The sequence below is a fragment of the Tenrec ecaudatus genome, chromosome 12 (genome assembly GCF_050624435.1).
Source record: "Tenrec ecaudatus isolate mTenEca1 chromosome 12, mTenEca1.hap1, whole genome shotgun sequence".
Taxonomy (NCBI): Eukaryota; Metazoa; Chordata; class Mammalia; order Afrosoricida; family Tenrecidae; genus Tenrec; species Tenrec ecaudatus.
In genome coordinates, this window is record NC_134541.1 from 8,263,358 (window position 1) to 8,285,379 (window position 22,022).

Genomic DNA, 22,022 nt, shown 5'->3' on the forward strand with positions numbered 1-22,022 from the left:
ATTTGGGCAACAACAGACATTCGGAGGGACACGGTCAGGGCGGTCGGGTGCATGGGCTGAGGTTTGTCTGTGAACTTCTCGCAGGACATCCTTGGCTACGCTCAACATGGAGCAAGTGCATCCTTGTAACAGAAGGAAACAATCCTTCGGTGCAACCCTCCCGCCCTTGGGCTCACCAGTGAATCTCAATTTTCTTCCTCCTACAGCATCGTCCAAATGAGCCCCAGTGATTGTCTGGATCCTGCAAGGAAATCCATGAGGATTGTCCCTCTGGTGAGTCAAAATGAATGGAAGAAAATGCCCCGTGATTCGGAGCTGCCCTCTCAGTGGCTTAGAGACCGTGGGCGTCTCCCCTTCTTTCCTGAAGACGTCGGCTCCACCAAAGGCTGATATTTTATGTGGAGCAACAATCCTGTCAAATAATCACCACGTTGCAATGGTTTGGGAAGGTGTACCATGGAGCTCTGGGAAAAGTTTAATGTTAACACTGACTAAAAATTTTCTCATGCCAAGGCAATAGAAGTAGGTCTTTTGGAGGGCAATGCGTAGGGGGCAGTTTCTTTTCTTTCTTTCGTTTTTTCTTTTTTTAAGTCCCCCTAACAAAGAGGAAAGAAGCCACCGGTAGGGGGTACACAGTGAACTGCTAGTGGCAAGGTCAGCAGTTCAAAGCCATCCGTGGCTCCGTGGAAGAAAGACAAAGATTTCTACTCCCCTGCAGAGTTATGGTCTCAGGAAGCGACTGAGGCAGTTCTGCTCTGTTGGACAGGGGTCCTTTGAGATGCAATGGTCTCCATGGCAGTGCATTATCTTTTGGTTTGTTTTTGAAGAAGACTCTTATGGAGAGAACTTACCTGCAAGCATCACGGATCACAGAGACACGTTTAAGCATGGTGTTTGGTTTCTCTTTGTTCTTTTCCAGAATAAACCGAGGGAAATATAAACTGGAGTCCTAGTGCCAATATGATTTTTACTCACCCCCATATAGTTCATAAAGCAGAAAAACATAACCCAATGCAAAGCCGCTGGAAACAAAGATGTGTCAAGTGGAGAATGGCATGGGAACATTTTAAACACAATGCCTAATTGGGCCACTGGGCATTTGGCCAATAGCTGAGTGATAGAACCACATGTAGGAATTGAAAATTAAGTGGGAAACCTGAAAAAAAAAAGATTGTTTTTGATTTATTTTGCTGTGTTTTGGTTTTGGAAAATTCCCTGTAGGTCAAGCCTCCCGTTATCTACGACGAGCACATACAACTTTTGTCTGGAAGAACATGTTCTTGGCTTAAGCCTCAAATGCCGCACAATTTCAAATATATATAAGTTTAGAATAAAATATTATGAAACGGCTAAAGATATAAGCTGCCATAACCACATAATGCACGGCTGAAGGAGTATTCCTGACTTTGGGAATATAACGTAAGAATACTTATTAAAAGCTCAGATGGAAAATATGGACCAAGAGCAAAGGTAAAAAACGTTACAAGAAAGTTAACTATAAATAAAAAGAATAAAAAGGAAAATTGTTTTTTTATAAGTCAATCATATTTTTTTCCTGATATTTAAAAAACAAATAAGAGTGCCACAGCAAGTTTGGCACAAACGAGGAAAGGGAAGGCCAACAAGACTACCTGACATCATTGTCAAAATGCAGGCAAAACCCAAGTTCACTGCCATGAAGTCAATTCTGACTCACAGTGATTCTTTTTTTTAAAACATTTTATTAGGGGCTCATACAACTCTTATCACAATCCACACATATACATACATCAATTGTATAAAGCACATCTGTACATTCTTTTCCCTAATCATTTTCAAAGCATTTGCTCTCCACTTAAGCCCTTTGCATCAAGTCCTCTTTTTTTTTTTTTAGTGATTCTTAGTAAGGTTTTAGATTCTGGAAATCTTTATGGGAGTATATAGTGTCATCTTTGAAACTCTGGCCTTGTAGTTAGTAGTCAAGGCTTACTGGACCACAGCCCCTTTCAGGAACCGACAGTCTCATCTTCCGCCCCTGGAGAGACTGGTGGGTCCAAACAGCTAACCTTGAGGTTCACAGCTCCTCTCTTAACACATTATCTCATCAGAGTTCCAGAAAACGCAATATAGAGATGGAAATTATAAATAAAGGGGTTAAGGGAAATGAGGGAGGAAATGAGAGACCGTTATCATACACATCAAGAGTCTCAGAAAAAGAAATAACAAACAAAAAGGGTCCCAGAAGGACAGAAAAGAGGGAAATTGAGTGAGGCTATTGAGAGAAACATAAGTACGTTCTTTACAGCTCACTTGCCACAAAGCCAATTCCAGCTCAGAGTAACCCCGTGTGTGTCACCCACGGACTGTGTTCGATAGGGTTTCCAGTCGCTGACTTTGAGGGAATAAATTGTCAGGCTTTTCGACCGAACTTCTTCTGAGTACACTCAAACAATTCACCTTTTAGTTAGTAGTTGTATGGATGCTAACTAGTCGAATGAAAAAGATTAAGATGAAATAATACACTGAACAAAAGCACATTTTATGGGGGTTTAATCTGGGTTCCAAGAGCCTTGCTGGAATGGATACAGTAGTTATATACCAACCAAAGTCAATGCTCTGAACCACCACCAGAACAAGGGGGGAAGTTTTCTCTCATAAAGATTTACAACCTTGAAAAATCAATAGACAAACCCATTGCTGTTGAATGACACGGTGACCCTACCTAAATTCCTGAGACTGTACATATTTATTGGAGCACAAATCTTCATCTTTCTCCTAAGGATTAGCTGGTAAACTTGAACTGCCAACCCAAGGTTAGCAATGCAGAGCCTAACCCACAATGCCACCAGGGATTTGTGGAAGCCATATGAGGTTGCTATAAGTGGAAATCAACTCCATTGCAGTAGGTTTATAAGTTTGCTAGTTCAAACTCACCCATAGCCCTTTATATGAATATTGAGGCTATCTCTCTCATAAATATTCAAAGCCTCTGAATCATTGTAGTGGTTCACCATGAATCAGAATCTACTTGATGGTTGTGGGTTCCGAGAGGATTATGATATCAATTTAATTTAGAATATGTAACAATATAGAAGAAGAAAAACATTGAAATGAAAAAAAAACCAACAAAAGAGCATGTTCATAAAAGCAAGGAAAAAGGAGGAGGCTTATAAAACAGGGAACAAAGAGATATGGGGAAAAATTATGACACTGAGTTTCTGTTAAACCAAAGCAGACATGCTCATTGCCATTAACTACATTCTGATTCACAGTGACTCTACTGGACAAAGCAGAATTGTCCCAAAGGGTTTTAGAATCTGTAAAAATTTTCAGAAGCAATCTGACAAGTTTTCTTTCACAGAACAGTTTTGTGGGTTCCAACTTCCAAATGTTTGACTAGCGGCTTTAGCCACTGAGTGCTTTAACCACTGCATCACCAGTGATCCTCCAGTTTCTGCTAAGGGCGATGGAGAAGTTTCAAAGTAGATCATGATAATGACTGAACAATATGATGAGTGTGATCGAGCTTATTGGATTGCATACATAAAAATGGTACTTTTTGATGTATATGAGGGGGTTCAAAGAGTCTGTGCAAAATGGATGAGTGAACCATGGTCCTAGATAGGAAGGCTAAATATATTGAAAATGTCAATATTACCAAAAATACTTTACAAATCAATATAATTCCGATTCAAATCGCAGCACAATGCTTCAAATGGAAAAACTAATCACCAATTTTATATGGAAAGGAAAGAAACCCAGACTAAAAAAAAAATGCTATTTTAAAAATAAACACAAATAGGAAGCCTTGCACTCCCAAATTTTACAACCAGCTTAGTATTGGTAAAACGACAGACATGAAGACCCATGGATTAGTATTGAGAACCCTGAACTACAACCTCTAAAAACCAGATATGTGAGAAAAGACTAAAACACATTAAGTGGAGAAGAGATAGTCTTTTCAGTAGATGGTGCTGGAAAATTAGATCTGCACCTGCAAAAAAATGAAACAAGATGCTCACCTCACACTGTGTGAAAAAGTGAATTCAAGGTGGATTCAAGACCTAAATATAAACCCTAGAACCATGAAGGCCATCAGTGAAAAAATAAGGAAAACTTAAGGACCCTCATACAAGGCCTAAATAGTCCCGTGAACATAGTAAAAAGTACCCACACCAAGGAAGATAAAAATAGGGCTGAGACCTAAACATGGGGCATTTATGATCATCAAAAGAGCTGAAAGAGAACCTACAGAGGGGTAAAAAATATTTAGCAGTGATGTAACAGATAAAGAGATCATTTCAAAAAACCTATAAAAACAACACACCTTAATAAGAAAATACGAATAAACAAGTCAAAAATCAGCACATGAATAGACTGTTTACTAAAGATGACATGTGTCTTTATTAATAAAGATATGGCCAATAACCATATGAAGAAATGTTCACACTCATTAGCCATAAGAGAAATACAAGTTAACACAATGAGCTACCACCTAACACTGACATTCTTGGCACATTAAAACAAAACCAAACAAAATAATAATGGAAAGGATGTGAAGATATAAGAATGTTCATATATTGCTGGTGAGATGTAGACTTATATAAACACTAGGGAAATCAGTACGGTGCTTCCTTAAACAAATGCCAATACAAATATCTTATGATCCTGCCATCTCTCTACTTGGTATATCCCCTAAAGAAATCAGAACAAAACATGAACAGACATGTTCACAAACATGTCAGTTGCAGCAATTTCTATAAGAGAAAAACTATGAAAACAATTATAGCACTATAGAAAAATGGTGAAAGAAGGTCTGGTACATTCATACAATGGAATATTATGCATTCTTAAAAGACAGTGACGAGTCTGTCAAACACATGGACAAAGTTAGAAAACATTGTGGTTACCAAAGTCAATCAATCTTATGAAGATAAATATTTTAAACACCATTATTATAACAGAAAATAAATAAAAAGAAGGCAGGGGTGGGGTGGAGCAGAGAGAGGGAAGGGACAGGAAACTACGGAGGGAGGAGAAGAGGGTGCGAAATCAAGCAAACAAACAAACAAGCGAAACACACTTACAGAGGTGAGAGTGTTGAATGGGGTACAGTTACTGATTTGACTGATGAGCTGAACTAAGCAACTATATAGGATATGGTTTTCCTTGTCATTATTAAATTCCATAAAAGGAAATAAATATGCATATAAACACAAGGTAAATAAGTAGTTAAAATTAAAAGAGAGAAAGAGATTAGGGTCATAATCTTAGAAACCTTACAGACTCCTCACCCATCAGATCTGAATTTTAGACTGAACGGCCGTAAAAGGAGGAAAAGTAAAGCTGAAAGCGACTCTGAAGAAATTGCCTCTTGCCCACCACAGTCTTGCCCACCACGTTCTCGCCCACCACGTTCTCGCCCACCACAGTCTTGCCCACCACGTTCTCGCCCACCACAGTCTTGCCCACCACGTTCTTGCCCACCACGTTCTTGCCCACCACAGTCTTGCCCACCACGTTCTTGCCCACCACGTTCTCGCCCACCACAGTCTTGCCCACCACGTTCTTGCCCACCACGTTCTCGCCCACCACAGTCTTGCCCACTATGTTCTCGCCCACCCCGGGCTCTGTGTTGGCTGTCATGCATCCGACAGGCTTGCAGAACCTCTGCGCAACATTCCCCCACATGCCTCTGTGTGTAAGGGTGGTTTCCTGAGACCTTGTCTCCACTTTCTTTCCTCCCGAGGCCATTTCCAATACCTCCGCCCCTGCTGTGGATAAGGGTTAGTCAACATACAGATAATCTAAAGGCGATCTCATCTGACTCACCAAGCCAGAGCAAAAGGAGACAGATGCAGGCTTGGGAAACATTGTCCTTAAAAGGCTAGGCCATCCTCCATCCAGCGGATCGTTACACAAGCTGGGGTTGAAGCCAGGCTGTTTTAACTCACTTCATTTTCCCAGCCCCACAAGGTCTGGTTTGCATCTTGGCCAAGCTTGACAGGGTCTAACTAATGAGAAAATTGTTTTCAAATATGAATGCAAATTCCATCTGTTCTCTCGGACGAACGTCTTTCCAGAGGCAGCCATTGCCACTGGGTGGGACAAACGGTGGCAGGGTGAGAAAGTGGAAGGAGAGGAAGAAACAAGAAAATAGTAACGTCATTGACAAAATTTTTTTTCAAACCACGGTTTCCCAGTCATGGCCTCAGATGATGGGGAATCCACAGCGTCTGTGTTATAAAAGGTATTTGCCCCTCCACCAGAAGTAGAAGCCAAAGCATTCCAAAAGAATTGAGGGTTAATTAGAGGAAAGAGCCGATAGCTTTACAATAGGCCCTCTCTCTAGCCAGACAAGTGTCTGCTGTTCTGGGGCCTTGGACCGTCCTTGAGTTTGTGTTAGTTCTTCCTCTTGATCTCTGGGTCTGTCTCTGTAAGGTTTTCTGCCTCTTGGCTTATGGTCAGTGGTTCAAGTCTGATTTTCCTGGCCATATTTTCATCCCCAATGTGTCCAATCATTGCTTTCTAAAAATGCTACCTCTGCTACATAGAGAATGGAGAGGTTATGTGTTGGTCTGCTGAGTGATAGGTCAGCAGCTCGAGACCAGCTGTTCTGCAGGAGACAGGCAGGGCTTTCTACTCCTGCCAAGAGTTGCAGTCTCAGGAACCCACAAGGGCAGTTCTACCCTATCCTGTAGGATCTCTATGAGTCGGCATCAACTGCATGGCAGTGAGTTTGGTTTTTAAGACATCTGGGACATTTGCTGAGCTAGTTCTTTGATGCAGAATCAGGAAGAATAGAAGAAAGCCTGGATGTGGAAAATTCCTCAAAGTGAGTGTTGATGGGCCTGATCTTTACTCTCTAGTTCCTGACAAACCAGCCCCCCACCCCCATTCTGAGCAGTATTGCTAAGGAGAGGTCCGCATAGCTGGGGGCAGACCAGTCCAACTGCCAAGGCCCGAGATGTGCCAACAGCCACACAGCCAGCTGGTAGCAGATAGCAGATCTTCTCAGGTCTACCAGCCATCCCTTGGTTGACTTTGGAAGTGAATCATACCCCAGACTGAGCATTGAGAGAAAACGTAGCCTTAGCCTGTACCTGAGCATAACCTTACGGGCCTCAGTTCTCTTGCTAGCCTAACCCTGCTTCCTGAGCCAAGCCACTGTGAGACCGTGTTTGTGGTGTCCATCTGTCTGGATTTCTGGGTGATTTGCTGCACAACAGATTGTGCGTATGAGGGGCCTTCAAAGAAGCCATGGGAAAGTGCACTTGAGAGAAGATGGCAATATCCATGAACTCTCTGGTCTCTTTGTACGTGTAGGGTGGCTGGGAGGGAGAGCAAGTTGGAGTAGGCGAGGTCTTCTAGAAGATTTCCACCTATTCTTTGAAAGGTTCCGCACTAACTCTCTTCATGAACAAGGCCAGCTTGAAATGATCAGATAGTAACAAACATTGATTCAGTGACTGGATGAACACTGGGGATTCATTTGAGCATCCACATATTTCTACTAGAAATCTTCTAACACCCCTGAATGAGGTAAGGCTTTAGACCAGTCCCTTGAATTGGTTCTTCACCAAGTTAACTAAAGTTAGCCTCAAAGAATGGAAGTGGTGAGTTTGGGGGAAGAAGAGAAAGCGATATCAAAAAGCAGGAAATGTAACATGAATACATTTATTTGAACAACAGGGAATATGGATTCTATTCTATGTAATTAACATTTAGTATTTGCTGAGGGAATACACCCTAAATAATTTACTATTTGCTAAATGGCCGGCCAGAAACACCTGTTCAGAAATGAAAGTCATATTTGTTCACTGTGCTTTATTATTTTTTTCCAATTTATGATTGTAATCCTCCCCTGCTTTGTGCCCTCAGTATCTACTTAACCAAACCCTAAGCGAATCTGACTTTGTACACAATCAGGATCAGTTTTCTACAAATGTCTATAAGAAAGTGGGAGATAGTAAACACCCTACCAAGAATATCTTTCAGGTAACATCAAGAAGATAGTCAAGATCTATTTGTAACTGTGTATAGAAGAATGTGCTGTCATCTGCAGTGTTATTTATTTATTTGTTTTCTTTAACTTTTATTGTGAACTGCATGGACGTTTACAGAGCAGACCGCCGGCTTGCAAATCAATAGTCTATACACATCTTGGTTCATCTCATTCATTGGGCATTGTTCATTAAAAAGTGGAAGGCAAATCTTGGTGCCTGTACAAAAATATTGATCTGGGGTCTAACGGAACCCAGTGCCCTTCACGGCTGTTGATCTGAGGATCATAGTCTTGTGGAATTCTAGAGAAGAGTTCCTAAGAGAATTGTATCTGTTTTAACAGAAGTATAAAATAATTGCAGGCAATGAAACTAACAGGTGTGATGGGGCTAAGACAGAATAGAGAGCACAGAGGGAGGAAGGAGCCCTAGCAACACTCTGGGTTAGGCACAGGGTTGCCGACTACCAGGCTGGCAGTTTGAACTCACCAGCTGCTCTCCAAGGGAAAGATGAGAGTCCCCACACCAATGAAGACGTGCAGTCTCAGAATCCCCGAGGAGCGGCTCTTCTCTGTCTCATGAGTCAAAATCAGTCAGATGACGCTGTGTTTGGTTTGTTCGGTGGGTGCTGCTTTGCGATATCCTTTACCTTGAGAAACTATGAAGACTCCTCTAGAAAAGATGTTGAATTGGGAAGCAGCGGTGCACAGAGTAGATTGAAAATATTAGCTTAAGGCCTGCCTTGGAAAACTACAGGAACTCTAAGATGTAGATTATTTGGCAGCCCCATACCCTGTCAGTATCACTTTCATTTATCTTTTCTGCCAAGCTCCATTTTTCCTTTCAAATCAAAAGCTAAAGTAAGACACACATTTGGGGGAAAGTTGTCAAAATTCATTTTATGGAAATGTGCTACTCACGAGTACACTTTGACCAGCAGCAGCATCTTCTGAAATTGAAATTGAAGAGATTATATGGTGATCTGCCTCTTCTCTCCCTTGGAGTTCGACTGTAAATAAATGGGAAGGACACGTGAAAAGACAAACTTCCTTTTTGGCTTGAGTTTCCCTAATAGTGATTTCTCTCCATCTTTGAACAAGCAATGTCACCAATGTACCGGCAAATGTGACTCATAGAATCTTTTTTAGGAAGAGCTATGTTGAGCTATGAGCAAAATTGTATTCCCAAATATGTCTATCGTACAACATGTGCAATTAAGGTAAGATTATTGAGTCTTTGTGACGTATGTATTTCAACCACTAGGAGAATTTTTCTCTATATACCATATAAGTCCAACAAGAAACGCCTTTATATCAAGAAAGAGTTCTATATCAAGAAAGTAGTCAGCCCATTTCAACTCAAGTCCATGGGTCAGATGCCTTCTGGAGGCTCTTGGACTCAGACAGGTGGTGGATGGAGGAGAGAGGCAAATTAGGAAGTGGGGAGACCCCAGGCCAATAGGTGCAAAGTCTTGTGTATCCAAGGTCAACTAGAGTATGGAAAAGCACCATAGCTCCCAGGGCTGGCAGGCCACATGGCACGAACCCCAGAGCTAAAAAGCGAACGCCAGACAAGCAGGAAGGCGAAGGGCAAGAGAGAGGGACAGACAGAAGTTGATTCATAAAAGGCCACACCCTTAAGGAGACATTAGGCTGTGTCCTGTCTTTACAGAGGCACCTCAGGTTGACATTAAATCTAACCATCACAAGCATCCTGGAATGTTTTGGAGAATGGTGAGCATTACCAAGATGTGAGGCAGAGACATGAGTGAGCCCAGGCTGCTAAGAAAAAAATGTCACCAGTGGACTTTCTCGCCTCAGGGTTGTCACCCACTTGTAATTTGTTAAAAATGCAGAAACTGTAAAGTACAATAAAACAGAGCATAATCAAAGGGGGCTGGCTGTGTGAGTGACAGAAACAGGTTACCCAGGAAGAAGGTGAAATCGTTGCAAAGACTCAGTGGGGCTGAGGTTTCCTTTCACCGGAAGTCTGTAACAGACTCCCTGTCTCTCTTCTTCTCCACCTTCCCACTTGCCTGCTGTGGTTGCACCACATTGTGGCAGGCTCCTCCCATCCGTGGCTCACTATGGCCTGGGCATAGGTCCTCGCAGCTCCTAGTCTAGTGGCAAAGGCATGCTGCTTTCCTAAGGGGTGCCAAGCACCAGGGTATTTTGGTTCACTGGCCAGTTGGGGTCACCTTCCTGTTTCATTATCAAATGTCCTAGGAATCAGGCCCAATAATGGGCCAGCTTGATTCATGTTCCCAAAACTTGAGATTGAGAAGAGAAAGGAATCATCAGCCAGACCTGAATGGAATTTGCTGGAATGGGCCACCAGGTCTCCCGAAAAGGAAGGCATGCTCCGGACTGTGAAAATGCCAAGCAACATCTGTGGTTGTTGCTGTTGTCAGGTGCTGTGGAGTCTGTTGGAACTCACCAAGACCACGTGCACAACAGGGTCAAACATGGCCTCGTCTGTGCCATCCTCACAATTAGTGTTCTGTTGCGGCCCATTATTGGAGACAATGTGTCAGTCTAGCTCCTTAAGGGCGCTCCTCATTTGCATAGCTCTTCTACTTTTCCCAGCATCGTGTCCTTTCCAAGGACCGGTTGATAACATCTCCAATGTATGTGAGATGAAGTCTCATCACCCTTGCTCCTAGGGAGCACTCTGACTATATGTCTCCCAAGATAGAGGTGTTGGTTTCTGTCAGGCCATAGTTCCTTCAACTGCCCTGGCCACAGCTGACCACCACAAGAAAGCTCCCTGCTGGCCAGTCGACTCTGACTCCTGGTGACCCTCTGTAGAGTTTCAGCGGCTGCCAGTTGTTACTGGAGCAGACAGCTTCACTTTCCCCTGTACACTTGGTGTGTCCTTGACCTGCTGACTTTGAGGTTGGGAGCCCAGCATTGAAGTCACTGCCCCAGTAGGGCTGTCCACTCCACTCCCTGCCAATGAAAACCGTGATTAAGCACTGAGCCGGAATGTGTTTAAAGCCAAAATGTCTTTTGACTCCTCATTAGTTTTGAAATTTTGTGATGGTCTCTCTTTAATTGAAAGTGTTGACAAACTCCAAATTAAGAAAAATAATTGGTAGATAGTTATGGCAGATGGTAAATTCATTCTAAGTGAAGCCTGGTATGGTTTCTAGTGCCAAGTCACATGATGCCAAAACCTGGACACATCACTTAAACTGATTGCCACCCCATGTCTGATTGGCAATGAAAACCAATTGACCAAAATCTGTCATATACTTGAGAGGGGCAGGGGTGGCGGAGCTGCATAGGTGTGGTGAGGAGGAGGAGGGGGACAGCATGAGATGAATTTTCTGTTACAGCAGCTGTAGTGAACGCATAAATTCTCTTTCCAGAAATCTCCTTTTATCATATCCAGCACTTAAATCCTCAAGGCTACGCTTCACATCTCTCAAACAAAGCGTCTATGGCATTGTAGCCAATCTATTCAACCCGTATGGAGGCTTCCAAGCTGAATAATTGATCTGGTCCTTAAAAGGAACACCGAAAAGGCCATTGGCAAAGGATGGCAGTGAATTCTGCCACCTCTCCTTGGCCATGTCTATAAATGATCACCCATCTGCAGAAACAATTACAACCACAAATTAACAGATGCCCCTGCTCATGTATAGAGAAAAGGGTGAGTCAGACTGCAATGTTATGCTTTTATAAAATAATTATGCTCTAAAACATTACCTTCCAAAATATAATAAGTTATCCTTCCCAATTTTTCAAAATTCAGATGGGTATGAAGCCCGTCAGAGCACCTGGGGATCGATAAGACAAAGAGACCTGGTACCTAGTTTTCATGTCAGTGGGGAGGGGGTGGGAGGAGCATAAAAAACCCATGACCAGAGGAAGGAGCAAACCAAGAGAAGGTCCCGGTCCAAGGAATGAGCAGCAGTCAATTTCCATGTTGACAGAAACCAAGTGCATTTTAGGTCTTCATTTGCCTGGTTTTGGGTGGGGATAGAATTAGAAGAAACATTTTCATTTGTTATTTGTTTTTTTTTTATATGTACTGGTAGAATGGGTTCCTTCACCAAGTCAACCGTTTCTGCGTGTACATGCGGTACAGCCTCACAGTGGTACCACCATTCTCCCCTCCTTTCTGCATTGTTCACCCATGATCTAACAGGCCAGTCACTGTTGTCGATTTGATCATATGAACAGGACTGAAAAGTGTCCCATGCTCAGGACAGACCTTCTTTACTAGCTTAACTGTTGCTTGGTTTTAAGAAAATGTAAGAAAAGATATTTGGGGCTTAAGGCTTAAAGAAAATATCGGGGCAATAGTTTCGGAGTTCATTCAGCCTCCATTGCTCTATCTGGATTCAATGATAATTTCAAATTACTTTTTACATTTCCCACCCTTTGAGGAGGAGGATTCTTCTTTTTTAAAAAAAAATCATTTTATCGGGAACTCGGACAACTCTTACCACAATCCATCCATCCATCCATCCATTGTGTCAAGCACATTTGTACATTTGTTGCCATCATCATTCTCAACACATTTGCTTTCTAATTGGGCGCTTGGTATCAGCTCCTCATTTTTCTGCTCCTTCACAAATCCTTGATAATTTATAAATTATTATTATTTTGTCATATCTTACACTGTCCAACATGTCCCTTTACCCTCTTTACTGTGGTCCATCCTCCAGGGAGGAGCTTATATGTAGATCTTCCCAGTATCGCCACTCTCAGCACTGGTCCTGAAGGGTTCATCTGTCCTGGATTCCCTGTGTTTGCAGTTCCCATCTGTACCAGTGTACATCCTCTGGTCTAGCTGGATTTATAGGGTAGAATTTGGAACATGATAGTGGAGGGAGGAAGCATGAAAGAACTAGAGGAAAGTTGTATGTTTCACCGTAGCTACACTCACTGCACCCTGACTGGCTCATCTCCTCCATGTGACCCTTCTGTAAAGGGATGTCCAGTTGCCTACAGATGAGTTTTGGGTCTCAACTCAGCACTTCTCCTCATTCACAATGATATGATTTTTTGTTCTTTGATGCCTGACACCTGATCCCATCGACACCTCGTGATCACACTGGTTGGTGTGCTTCTACCATGTGGGCTTTGTTGCTTCTGAGCTAGATGGCCGCTTGTTTATCTTCAAGCCTCTAAGACCCCAGGCGCTATATCTTTTGATAACTGGGCACCATCAACTTTCTTCACTTTTGCTTATTTGCTTATGCACACATTTGTCTTCAGCGATCATGTTGGGAAGGTGGGTGGGCATCATGGAATGCCAGTTTAACAGAACAAAGTGTTCTTACATTGAGGGAGTACTTGAGTGGAGGCCCAATGTCCATCTGCTACCTTAATACTAAACCTACAAGTATATGCACATAGATCTATTACCCCACCATCATCTATAAATATTTTTACTTATGTATATGCCTGCCTGCATTTAAACCTCTAGAAATTCCCTTCATCTCCTAGGTCTTTCCTCTATTTCCTTTTACTTTCCTCTTGTTCCACTATGATGCTCAGCCTTCATTTGGGTTTCAGTAATTCCTCTCGGTTACATTGCCCTTGATCAAGTCCTACCAGGCCTACTACACCCTCTTTGATATTGATTTTGTATTACTTGATGTTCCCTTGTCCCTGGGTTTGTTAACACCACTTTCTTTCCTCACTCCCCCTCTCCCTCACCCATGTCCCCCTGGAGCCATAGGTCCCGTTGTTTTCTCCTCCAAAAATTTTATCCTGTCTATCTTATCTAGATAGGCCAACAGAGATAATAATATGCACAAAAACAAGACAGAGCAAAACAAAACAACCCAAAAATGACAAAAAAAAGAAAAGCCTGTAAATAGTTGACCTTTAGGCGTGTTTTCCAGTCCAGTCTGATGGGGTGCCACACCCTGGCCCCAAAGTCTATTTTTGGTGCTCTCTCAGGACTTCCTTGCTCTTTTCCCCTTGCTGTTCTGTTGCACGCTCTTAGTGTTTTGCCTTGATGTGGTGGGGTCAGATCAGGTGCAATTCCTACACTGTGTCTCCAGTGTTGTCCCCTGTAGGGCTATGGGTCAGTGAGAGATGTCATGTCTCATAGTGCAGCCAGCTATATGGTCCTCTCTGTGCATTGCCTGCTCTGAGCAGAGAGGTCGTCCTCAAGGCTTGGTAGGCCAGTATGTGCTCCACTCGCTCTTCCTCCCCCTTCATTTGCTTCCATGTGCTCTGATCAGCCATGTCTCTCTCCCTGAGCTGGGGCTTCAATGCTGTCCTCTGAAATAAATTCTTCTGGGGGAAGGGACGGCTGTCCACATAATAGGTTGGGGCCAGCCTCTCAGACCGTTAAGGGTTCTTCTATTGAATCTTTGATCAAATTCAGTAATGGCCACTGTGCACCATCTGGTTCTTCTGACTTCATGACAAACAGGGCAGCTCTTCTGCACATTCTGTTTTCTCCTCCTCCTACTCCTGACGTGCCCCTGTGCTTCTCCATGTAGTTAGAGACCAATAGTAGCTTAGATGGCCACATGTACGTTTTTAAGGCTACGGCACAAGGAATTAGAAGGTAGAACAGAAACACCGACCAGGTTACTGGGCCAATTAACTGCATTATGCAGAACAATAATGCCGTTTAGTAGCTGAGTAAACAGCTGATGGTATTTAGTTGTGGGAGTCCTGGTGGTGTTGTGGTTATGGTGTGGGCTGGTTACCACAAGGTCAGCAGCTGGAGGCCACTAGTCACTCCCCAGAGAAAGACAAAGCTTACTACTTCCATAAAGAGTTACAGTCTGGAAAGCTCACCAGGAAGTTCTACCCAGTCCCATAATGTCACTAGCAGTCAGAATTGACTTCGTGGCCTTGAGAATTTTTTAATGGGAATTTTGTTCCTTGGTTTGGTGATCTAGGATAATGGTTTTGTGGGGCATGTAGAAACCATTGAGTTACTATATGTTTTGCTGTGATGCACCTCCACCATGTCAGCCAAAATTTAAAAAAATATTTTAAAATAAGATTCTTCGTGTGTGTGTGTGTGTGTGTGTGTGTGTGTGTGTGTGTGTGACATTTCTGGATCAGAATAGAATCTCCGGGAGTCCAGCATCTCATTTTCTTTGCAGTGTTCAACTCACTGATGCACTCTCAGACTTTAGAAGTGCTCAGCATATGGGAGAGAGGCAACATCTGGTGAGTGCATACATTTTACACCCTCAGGGAAAGCAGCGTGGTCAAAGCAGGACAGCTAGGTTTGGGGGGACATGTGAAAGAGTATTTCATTGGCATAAGAAAGAAACAATTGTAAATGGAACTGGTATTGGGAACCCTATTTCTTCACAGGGTGAAGCCAGGGTTTAGAGCCCATCATTCGGGGTTGATAGATGAGTGAGTAGACATGAGAGGAAGAGAGAATTCATACGCTGGCTAAAAACTCCATCCATCAACCTTCCCGACCCTGTAGTAATCAACACAATTCATGACTTCCTTCTTCTTCACCACTCTTCTGTATTTGGTACCTCAGAAGGTATTTGTTCAATAGGTATTTGAGAATCTTTTCTATGCTTGGTCTTCACAAGGTCTATGAATATAGTAGTTAATAAAAACAGTGGGAAAGAATTCCTGAGCTGGGGGCATCTGGAGCAGAAATGGAATGGTTACCCCACAGTCCTGAACCCGGGGGAGCAAAGCAGAGGCAGGCTGTCTAGGAGTGACTTTCCTTCCCCTTGTTCCAGATAGCCGATGGTGCCACCCATACCCCTGGCCTGCACTTGCAGCTGAGCTGAGGAAAAGGCAGTCCTGCCTTATTTCTCTCTTAAATATGCCAGGGTAACTTCACCATCAGGAAAGACTTGAGCTCATGAATGGTCAGTAGGCCAACATCTTAGGTTGGGTTCTCTGAAGATCTCTGAGGACGTCATTGCTGAGAAATTTGTTGCCAGAAAAACATGTTGAGGGGTGTAGATGCTGGAGGGCGATTAGAGGACCCATGACCATTGTATGATGCCACACAAAATAGCATAGCAGCAACTGCCTTCAGTCGCGAGTGCTGCTGTCACAGAAATGCCACCAGGAGATAACGTCAATAAGAGGATAGTGGTTTTCTTGCAGTTCAGGGGGCCAGAAGTCTGAATTCAGGAGACTGGCTCTCCAGGAAGACTTTGCTCTACAGAAGGTCCTTGTCTCAACTATTCCTAGGTCCTTTGGTAATCCCAAGGCCTCAGTTTGTGCTTGCTCATTCCTGGTCCTATGCTGCTGTACACATCACTCAGAGGTGATTAGATTTAGGACCCACTCCAAACTGGACATCCTAGGGGCTCCTGAGCGTCACAGTCATCTACCTAACCTATTTCCACATGGTACTTGTATTCCCTTGTCTGTGCTTACTGGTCTCTGTGACTATCCCTAAACCCACTGTTTCCCAGGCAACCCTGGTGCTGCTGCTCTTTAAATCATTCACAGCTGGTTAGATGTAGGAGCTCATTATCATAACAAACTTCTTTTCGCCTCCAGATAGGATTATATTCACAAGCCCTTCAGAAGTAGGATACATATGGATTGGTTGGTGAGGAGTGCATACATCAATCAATGATTAAGCTTGACTCAGTCCTGCAGGGAAACCTGCACTCAGCATAGATATCACTGCAGAGTCTCCACCTGGGGAAGTTCTTCGTTGCTTAAGGGTTCTGGTTCTCCCAGTATTGGGTCTTCAGTAAAGGAGATGAAGATGGAAGAACACACATAAAAGACCAAAAAATAAAACCAAAACATAACATTGCGAATAAGGAGGAGTTTGGAGTGGGGACCCAGGGCCCATCTGTGGGAAATTGGACATCCCCTTGCAGAAGGACCACAGGGAAGAGATGAACCAGTCAGGGTGCAGTGTAGCAATGATGATACATACAGTTGTCTCTAGTTCTTGAATGCTTCCTGCCACACCACTATCATGATTCCAGTTCTACCTTACAAATCCACCTGTAGAATGTATACTGGTACAGACAGGAACTGGAAACACAGAGTATCCAGGACAGATGAACCCCTAGGACCAGTGGTGACAGTGGTGACACTGGGAGGTGGAGGGAAGGTGAGGGAGAAAAGGGGACCAGATTACAAGGATCTACATATAATTTCTTCCCTGGGGGATGGACAGCAAAGAAGTGAGTGAAGGGAAACATCGGATGGTGTAAGATATGGCAAAATAATAATAATGTATAAATTATCAAGGGTTCATGGGGGAGAGAGAAATGGGGAGGGAGGGGAAAATGAAGAGCTGATACCAAGGGCTCAGGTAGAAAGCAAGTATTTTGAGAATGATGAGAGAAACAAATGTACAAAAGTGCTTGACACATTGAATGGATGAATGGATTGTGGTAAGAGTTGTATGAGCCCCCCACTAAAATGATTTGAATACAAAAGAAACCCAGGAAGATACATGCAAAGTGCAGAGAACATCAGCTACCATGGTGTGTTTTAAAGCGTGGTCCCTGGGCCGGCCCTCTCAAGATCACCTGGGTAATATTAGAACTGAAAATCTTTTGAACCAAGCCAGAAGTAAAGGTGCCCCAGTGGCACAGTAGTTCAGAGCTTGGCTGCTAATGTCTATTAGCTTAGTACTTTGAACCTATCAGAAGCGCCTAAGGAAAAAGATGTGGCCAGCGCCTAAGGAAAAAGATGTGGCCGTCTGCTTCTCCAAACATCAGCCCAGGGAACTCTATGGCGTCAGTGTTTGGGTGGTCAGTGCAGTAACTAGGAGTCAGAATGGACTCGGTGGCAGTCCGTTGGAGACAGAAGTACTGAATCAGAAGCTCAGGAGTAGGGTCCAGGAATCTGCATATGAACTAGTCCTCTTTGGGCCTTTGACACGTAAACATGCTGAAGCTTAAGTTTCACAACACAATAAGACTCCTCACCTTGTGCCAAATAACACAGCAGGGTCTTAAGCCCATAATGGCGAAGCAAGCAATTGACTCTGAAGGCCAGCATCCCAGTATCCAGGTAAGTCCCTCTGTCCACGCCAACTCTGACTCTAATTTAGGATCTGATATTTCTTCTGCTAAGTCTGGGGGTCACAGTGGGGTTCTACCTTCTTGTCTTTGAGAACACTTTTATCTTCCGTGCTGATGACAATTAAATATGGTACCACTCTTGTGCCTCAGTCCTTTGTTAGAAATTAGAACATCTTATGGTCCTTTAAGACATAATTAACACATCTGTCTTACTCTTATGAAATGTTGGCCATTTTGTAAGCAGCTCTGTGGATGGGAGTTGAAACTATGACATCCTCATGGGGAGAAGTACAGCCAGAATGCTCCTTAGAAGTAAGAACGGCGAGACTCTCTCTCAGCTACTTTGGACACCTTGTCAGGCAAGAGCAGACTTCATGGAAACAGACAACATGCTTGGTAAAAAGAGAGGGGCAGAGAAAAGGAGAGAGAACCTCGACAAGATGGGGTACCTCAGTGGCTGCAAGAGTGGGCTCAAGTATAAGAACCACAGTGAAGATGGAACAGGACTGGTCAGTGTTCCTTTCTGTTGTCCCTCCGTTGCTGAGTTGGAACTCATTTGACTGGCACCTGACAACAACAACAACAACTGCAAACACAGAAAGGAAATGTTCATTTGTTTACAATGTCTGGCAAAAATATTTGTATCTTTTCCTCACAATCTATTTTAATGATGGCCTCCAATTAAATGTTTGGTTTTTTTCCCCCAATTACCTATTCCTCTTCCGGGTTCCCATTGAAAGAGAAGAGTTCCACACACAAAATGTCTGTTTTAAACAATAGTATTTTTAGTAATATTCTCACTTTTTTTTTGCTAATAGAAACAACATTGTGGAGCCGTGTAACAGAGGTAACAATAGGCTGGGTTTTGACAGTGCCTGGCCAGTAGGAGCTGTGGGATCTTGGGCAGTTAGATTTTATGTCAACTTCACCCATGTGAAAGTACAGGAGTGGCGTCCAATCTATCAGTCAGGTCCACAGACGGATGATCCTGCTTTGAGGGTGTGGCCTTTATATAAGAAAGACACTGGGAATGCCTCTCTCAGGTTTTTAACCCTTCCTGCTTGCTGGAATTCTGTGTCTGCCAAGTTCTCACCTACCTTGGATCCATGGCACTCCGCACCCACTCGCCTGTGATCTCCCAGCTTCTCCCCTCACCCTTCTGCATCATCAGCCTGCGGCTCCCATTAGCTTCAAAACCACGGGCTTGAAGTGAAGTGGGCTGGGATGCCTTCTTGTTATAAAATTACTTCTTTCTTAAAAATCTATGAGTGTCACTGACTTTGTTTCTCCAGCCAATCTGGCCAATCACCATACTTGTTGCCATTATGATTATTATCTTTAAGATGGGCACCAGCTAGGCAAATCACAATGAACCTTTCTCCTAACCACTAGGTCTGTAGTTCGAACCCACTGGCATCAGAAGAAAGAGGAGGTTTTCTGCTTCATTAACAATTCAGCGCCTTGGAAACTCAAAGGAGCCTGTCTACCCTGTCCTGTTGGGTTGCTAAGCATCAGAATTGACTCAGTGGCAGTGAGGTTGTTTTTATTTGTTTGTTTTGGGCTCCAAGAAAATAGAATATTATTTGTGTGCCCTGCCTCTCAAAAGAGATAACTAAATGGTGATTCTGAATCCATAAACAGCGATCACTACGCTATTTGCTTTAGAAATGGTGTCTGCTCCGTCCGACCACAACACAGTGCAGAAGACGGATGAGAAAATGAATGGGTAGCAGGTCAAGGCCTAGGCAGTTACTTTGAGTAAGCTCTTCTGAGCATCCGTGTTTATTTGGTCAAGCAGTGCATCCTAAGCTTTAAATTTTTTAAAAACAAGCCCCCAGAACTCTTCTCTATAACCTACACCGGAGAGGAACCCGGGGGCACGGACGAGCAGAGAGAGGGGCGTGTGACGACAGGCTCAAGGTTTGATGTCCAACTGAGAAGAAGTTGAGCGCCTTCTGCCCTGCCCCCAGGTGTCAAGGAGATGAAAATGATGATAAAACAACGTGCGGGCCCCGTTTGTTAACCTTGGAAGACTTCTTGAATTGGGTCCAGGTATCAAATGTGGTAATGGAGGCAAAGATCTCCTTTTGACTTGTTTTCCTAATGGAGACAGCAGGGAATGGACTGAGTCTTTCAGTGGCATCCTGGTATTATTAACTTAGGGTGTACTCTGGCCCCTGTGGTGCTTCTCCATTAATGGGTTTGCTATTACCCTGCCTTTGATCTATGCTGGACTCCCCACTGGTTTTTCAGAATAAGAAGCCTTCCTGGTCTCATTATAGCACAGTCGATCCTGAATGCATTTAATATTATTTCGCCATCCAAACCTCTCCCACATTTTATTTTCAGAGAAAAGTGATTTTTTTTCTTCTTCTCTAAAAATAAGACACAGTCCTTAGAATTACACTTTTTGGGGAGGTAAGATGACAGTAATCCAATAATCACTTCTAGGAGCCCAGATGTGTAGGACAACGTAATATAATAATTATGATACACTTAGATATGGGGATGGTGGGAGGGAATGCAAATGCCATCTCTCCTGATAGCTCGGTTCCAATAAAAGTTGACATAAATGAAAGGCGAACCTGAAAGGGAAGCAATTTGGGTCTTTTATCTCAGATCAAGTTCTCCTCCAGTAGGAAAGAAAAGATGACCTAAAAGCTTCAAAAATTAAGAAAATCGCATTTAATATATATTGCATCAAAGTTCTGTTCTCCTCCCCATTTCATTTAAAAATAACCCAGACACATCATTTTCCTGTATTATAAAATATAAAATTACTTCAAAGGAGGAGCTCATTTTCAGTCTTTTTTCCCTTTCTCCACCTCCATTTTATGTAGGCTGGTTTTCATCATCATAGGTGCCGTCTTTGTCCCTGGGAGGAAGGAAAAAGGAAAGACTTGTCTTTATTACCGTGCTTGTGCCTAGTCCTTTTATTTCCCCCTCTTCACACAGAACTGTAGCTTCCTTTGCCTGGAAGAAGGACCTGCATTGAGAGCCCTTAGCCTTCTCCATCTGCTCATCAGAGAAGGTCAGATATCGTGCAAACAGATCAAAAGTTTTACTCTGAGAAATCCTATTTAAGAGAGAGAGAGATGGAGAGACATAGAGAGGCTCAAAGCATAAAATGCATTTGACTAAAATATAACTCGATGTTTTATGTGACAGTAAAATTATATCCTGGCTTGCTTCCCTCCGGACAGTTCACTTAGAAATAGTGCTGGAATATCAGTCAGTGGGAAGAATATTTCCATCCTCATTTGAAAGATTAGCACCTTGTTCCTTTCTGTTACCAAATTGGAAATAAAACCAGTTGCCTGGGTTTGCATAAGGTATAAGAAGGGGAAATTGGATTTTATGTGCTGGATCCTGCTGGCACTGGCTCTGCCTCTGATGTCAGGCTAGCCCCTTCCACTGGGCTAAAAATGACCTCCATCCTTGTCATGGTAGTTTTCTCCCACTGGTGATGTCCCAGATGTGCTCTGACCTGCTTAGACTGAGATGTACAATCTCTCTGGCTGGCAGTAGTCTCAGGTGCGCTCTCTCTCTCTCTCTCTCTCTCTCTCTCTCTCTCTCTCTCTCTCTCTCTCTGTGTGTGTGTGTGTGTCCAGTGAAATGCATCAGCTGGTGCAAAAGTAAACACATTTCTATTCAGGAGGTGTGTGGTCCATCAGGCATTTGAGGTCCTTCCCAAAGCGGTGCTGGTTCAGAAATACCGGACAATGGATGCTGAAGCCATAAGAATGTGTCCAAGAGAAAGAAAAACCATAGAACTCATTGACTAAGAACTTATTTGAAAAGAGCAGAAAGAGTTGGCATAGGGAGAAAACTGGCTTAAGAAGTCTTGGAAATGAGTTCTGCCTCTGATTATGTGTGATCATGCCAACCTCTTCGACTGTGGTTGAGAACTGGAGCAAGAGGATATGGGAAAATACTTAGCAGAGGGTTTGGTACAAAGCTGGTGTTTAATTTCATCAGTTCCCCTTCCCCCCAACAAGTGGCAAAAACATGATTGAACGTGGGTCAAGTTACTAAAATGTTTGTGAGATTCCTTCAGGCACAGTTGGATACAA